Raw genomic sequence first — 6,000 nt, 5'->3', positions numbered from 1 at the left:
AATCTGTATCAATTTTTACAAAAGAGGTAGAGGATGTTACATTTAAATATCCTTAGAAAATAAATAGCATTAGCGAAACAAAATTGGGGTATTAAAGAAAATAATTGTATAATCAATATATGATTCCCAAGGATTAAAAGGCTTTCTTTTTTATTTTAAATGGACTTGAAAACATGGCAGTTTCCTTAATTTTCCAATGTTCTTTTGGGTTTGGAATTATTCCACCTTTTAAGAAATATGACTGAGAAGGGTATATGAGTAATATTTGGCCTGACATCCACTATTAGGAGATTACCAGGGTCCATAATTAAGGCAAGAATACATGAACATGTTGAAAGAAAGTTAGAATGGATTTATAAAGGATAGCTCACACCTGACAAATCTGATTGGATTTTGTTTTGAAGAGGTGACTGAAGCACTGGACAGGAAATTGTCCTTGGATGTTATTTGCATGGACTTCCAGAATGCATTTAATAAAGTCCCTCATAAGCGAGAGTTAGCTTTATTCAAATTCAGGAAATTGAACACAAATTATTGACCTGGCTAGGACATAGACTAAATGGTAGGGGACAGACAGAAAGGATAATGAACAGGTAATTTGTTGGCTGGATGTGATGAGTGGTGTTCTGGAAGGACAACTGTTCATCCTATTTATGAATGATTTAGATGGTGGGAAAGAAAGTAACATATCCACATTTTCAAATGAGCTGCATTATAAGCAGTGTGGGTGAAGATATAAAGTCACACAGAGAAAAATGTTTTAGCAAATGGGACAAAATTAATTTCAGGGTGGGAAAAGTGAGGTTATCCATTCTAGGCATAAAACAAAGATGTAACAAATACTTTATAAATAATGAAAAGCTGGAAACAATGTTGGCCCAACAGGATTTGAAGATCCATGTGCAGAAGAAAGTCAAAACTCTAATGGAATGCTAGGATATAAAATATAAGTGGTTACAATTGATATAACAGGTATGCAAAGCTGACATATAGAAAGTACCTTGTGCACCTCTGGGGGTCACATCTAGTGAAGGATATGAACGCTTCAGAGGGATTACTATCTAGATTTACCAGACTGATCCATGAAGCCCATGATATCCATCATAAGGAAAAAATACACAAACCAGTGTATTATTTCCTAGAATTTAGAAGTTTATGTAATAATTTGATCCACATTTTCAAGCCAATAAAAGGAACTGAAACAAAACATAGAGACAATATTTCCATTGGTTAGGAATGTAAAGCTAGAGGGCACTTAAAAAAAGTAAAGCCCATCCTTTCAAAAATGAGATAAATAAATATTTCTACACATATTTTTCCCAGAACAGGGGAATCGGAAACCAGAGAACATAGGTTTAAGGTGAGGAGGGAAAGATTTAATGGGAACCTGAAGGGTGACTTTTTTTACAAAGGTTGGTGGGTGTATGGAAGAAACCAGAATGTAACTACCCGAGGAGGTATTTGAAGCAGGTACTATCGCAACATTTAAGAAACATTTAGACAGGTACATAGATAGGGTAGGTTTAAAGGGCATATGGGCCAATGGCAGGCAGGTGGGACTAATGTTGATGGGGCAAGTTGGTCGGAGTGGGCAAATTGGGCCAAATAGAGTATGGTAGAAGAGTATTCTTCGTCAAAAACCAATCAATGCTGGATGCCCTTTTTTAGTAGATTCTAAAAAAATCTAATTAATTGAGCTTTGAGGGAAATGGTGGGACTGGAGAAGTGTTGATAACTTAAAGAGGGCTAAAATGAGGTTTGATAAACTTGAAAAACATCATGACTAGTTTAGACAAGATACATAGAAGTAGGTTGTTCCCAATAGAAGATGCAACTGAATCATCCTAGCACAACTAGAGAATTGTCCTGAACTATTATCTACCTCATTGGTGACCCTCGGACTATCATTGATCGGACTTTGCTGGTTTTACCTTGCACTAAATATGATGCCCTTATCATGTATCTATACACTCTAAATGGCTCAATTGTAATCATGCACTTTCTTTCCGCTGACTGATTAACATGCAAAACAAGCTTCTCACTGTACTTCGGTACTCTTGTAGCGGCACCAAACGTGGTGAATAAGGCCAGACGTCAGGCGGGTTCAAAAAGTTTTAATCAGGTGTTGGTCGGCTAACGTAATTATCATTGCTGCTGTAGCTGAGCGAGGTTGTTCTCTGGGGCTCAGCTACCTGTTGACTCACGAGGTCGTGACATCACATGCCAGCCCTCGTAGCTACTGACGAGGGTTCGACCATAAGTGGTCTGTCTATTAGCTGACGCCACATACTTGACAAAAAACTAAACTAAACTGAGATGGTCAAAGATCAGCAGATACAGATTCAAAGTGATAGGTTGAAGATACACAACCATTGTGAGAGTGACTCCTCATGACATAGTTATAATCTGGAAGTCATTCCATGTAAGGGTGATGGAGACAGACAATATTAAGGGTTTAAGAATGAAATTGGATAAATGCAATGGAAAATTGTGGGATTTCAGCAAAAGAGTAGAGAATGAATGGACTAGTCCACTGAGAATGGGCTAGTCCACAGAGAGCCAGCCTGAATAAGCAACATAGCATTCTTTTCTGGTGTAACAATTCTAATCTATTGTAATTTCCATTTTAAACTCCATTTGAGCATTTGGTGGAGCCAGTGTACAGTATGGTCTTGAACAATGGACAAGCCCTGAGATCCTCACCATTATTTTTACTGCAACATTCTGGGTCATTGCTTTTCACACTTAACCCATTGATCGTGATTCCATCACATCGTAGGAGAGCATAACTAGTTAGCTTCTCTATATTCTTCAGACTTTAAAAGAGAACAGAGACATACGCAAACTTATTCGATGATCATTGAGGCACTGGCTGCTGTGTGAACATACAGAGAAACTATTAAGAAAAGAATGGTGGTTTCCAAAATTTCCCTGTGTCCTGCGATGGCAAAATTGCTTTTGCTACCCTAAATAAAATCCCTGGGATGTTCCCAAATGTTGCCAATTATTCCACAACATGGAAATTCAGTGGCAATATATTGCATGTGCTAACTCAGAAAAGGATGTGTCAACTATTCACAGACTGGTAACAGTGGTGATCAGGAGGGGTGAGAAAGTGAGGTGATGAATTAGGAATACAAACAAAGGGGAGGAGAGACCGAGGAATGAGTTTTAGTTTTAGAGATACAGTATGGTCCCTTCGGACCACTGAGTTGTACTCCAACAGAGAAAATAAACAAGAAACAATTGTAGTCTTTGGTTTTAGCAAAGATAAAATGTGTCCTTTGGTAGAATTCTGCTTTATTTCTTGTCAAAATGTTTTCTCTATTTGTTCATAGGATACAGATGTTGCTGGTAATACAGGCGTTGGTTTTCTGTCCCTAGCTACCTGCCAACTGAAGAGGAAATAAAGATCCACCCAAAGATCCACCCGAACATTACCATCTGGTTCGGGAATTGCTCTGCCAGACCAGCTAAGAGTATGACAAATTCCACTCAATGATTCAACGGAGGTGCAACTTATGAGAGACCTCTTCCACCCCTGCAACGTAGCCGCTGGTCAGGGCAAACCCTCCATCCCAGTGAACGGAAAGGTTACACAGAGGCAAAGACATTTTCACCAACTTGACTGCTCATGTTTATTCGAATATGTGTGTTAGATTGAATATGTTCAAAATAATTGCCACTGTCAGCACTGGTGTATGTGACTGCAGAAGTACCACATTCGAGACCAGCTACATTTTCCAAAATGATTCTCGGTTGTTAGACACCACCGTACTGCAAACCGTCCCGTGATTACACAAGAAAGACATTTTAAACTTGACTGCTCATGTGTTCGGCAGGAATGAATATGTTCAAAATAACTGTCAGACTGGTTGACTGCAGAAGTACCAATGAAATACATTTTCTCAGCAACTTCCAAGTATTGTGGCCAACGTTTTATCACTACTTCCCTTTCACTTAAATTAATTTCTAAGTGTTCTGCCTTTACCTTTTACAAATTAGCAGTGACCTTTCTTTTTGTTTTCAAAGAAAATATAATGCCAGTTTTGGTTAACTGCAAATTTTGAACATGCCTTGATTTTAGAACAGAATATGCCTCTAATTCAAAGGAACATTTTAAATGACTTGTTTATTGCTGCACAGTGCCATGATTTATTACCGTTATTTTACAATGCATAGAGTGTTCTGAAGCGGAATTCACATAATCTCTGCGCACATCATTACTGTTGCCTCAGCTGTATCAAAATGTAATTTACCACTGTGTGGATTCCACAGCAATAGTCACTTGGTATAATAGGAGAAATAACATGCTCATGCAAAGCAGAAAAATTCCAGTGTCCAACTTTAGGAAAGACTTAGAGTTGGTTTCATTTGCACAGATTAAATCACAGATTTACAGTGCATTCAGAAATTATTCAGACCCCTTCACGTTTTCCACATTTTCTTACGTTACAGCCTTATTTTAAAATGGATTCAATTTTTTTTTAACATCAATGTACACACAATACCCCAGAATGAAGAAGCGAAAACAGGTGTTTCTAAATTTTTGCAAAGTAATTAAAAATAAATAACTGAAACATTATATTTACATAAGTATTCAGACCCTTTGCTATGACACTCAAAATTGACGACCACCGGACCTGCCTCCTGTCGAGTACACCTACCTGCAGCAGTTGCTACACGACATCTGCCGGCAGCTCTCGGGGGAGATTTCCGAAGATCCTCTGAGGCTAGCGGCGTGCGCCGGCGAGCTGTGGCTGGCCGACCAGCAGGAAGTAGGTGTGCTGGAAGCCCTGGACCAGATCGATGCAGCGACCTAGAAGGTACAGCGGCCTACACGCCCACAAGAGGCTCTGCGGAGCCGCATACCAGGCTAGTGGCACTGAAGCCGGGAAGAAAAATGTGGTGCTTTTACCCCCAACGCTAGGAGGCAGTGGCCCGCCAATGCCATCAGCCGTGTGCGTTCCCGGGAAACTCCGGAGCGGCCTCCGGTAGGCACCGCGTGGTCAGCAAAATTAATCGTTTGTATGCTTGGGACCGGCACTCAGGGCGTAGGTTCCTGGTGGACACTGGAGCAGAGGTTAATGTTTTGTCTCCCTCTGGAGCGGACACGTGGGCCGGTAAGTGAGGTCCTCTCTTGACCGCGGTGAACGTGAGTCCCATCCGTACCATCCCCATCATATTGGGCTCGTGCCATTTCACCTGGCCTTTTGTTGTCGCAGACGTAGCCTAGCCACTGCTGGGTACAGATTTCTTGCAGGTGCAAGAGCTCCTAGTGGTTGTGAAGGGCCAGTGCCTCGTCCACACATCATCGTTGGAGGCGATTTCCTTGCGCCCGCCCCGTCAAACAGCAATGCGGTGGCAGCGGTGGACAATGTCTATGCCCAGATTCCGGCCAAGTTTCCAGACATTCTCACCCTGGAGTTCGACTCAGCCAGCCCAAAACACGGGGTCGAACACCACATCCTCCCCTCGGGCCTACTGCTCCATGCCTGCACCCACAGGCTTGTCCCCCGACCAGCTTCAGATTGGTGGAGTTTCGCAACTTGGAGGCCATGGGCATTGTCCAGCGCAAAAACAGCCCATGGGCCTCCCCGCTTCACATACTGCTGAAGGCTTCTGGGGGCTGGCAGCCCTGCTGGGACTATCGGCCAGCACCCGATTCCCCACATTCAGGACTTCACAGCCCAACTGGCCAGGGCTAAGTTTATCTTGAAGATCGACTTAGTCCGCGGATACTAACAAATCCCCGTGCGATCGGAGGATGTCCCTAAAACTGCGATCATCACCACGTTTGGTTTGTTTGAATTCCTGCAGATGCCCTTCGGCCTCAAGAATGCCGCGCAGGCTTTAAAACGCCTCATAAACTCCATGGGTCAGTGATTGGATTTCAGCTTAATTTACTTGGACAACATCCTGGTGGTGAGTCACACGTGGCAGGAGCTTTGCGCCCACCTTTGTTTGTTGTGCCAGCCCCTTAGCGAGCCTGGCCTGGTG

The sequence above is a fragment of the Leucoraja erinacea genome, chromosome 5 (genome assembly GCF_028641065.1).
Source record: "Leucoraja erinacea ecotype New England chromosome 5, Leri_hhj_1, whole genome shotgun sequence".
Taxonomy (NCBI): Eukaryota; Metazoa; Chordata; class Chondrichthyes; order Rajiformes; family Rajidae; genus Leucoraja; species Leucoraja erinaceus.
Note: the sequence above shows the minus strand (reverse complement) of the source record.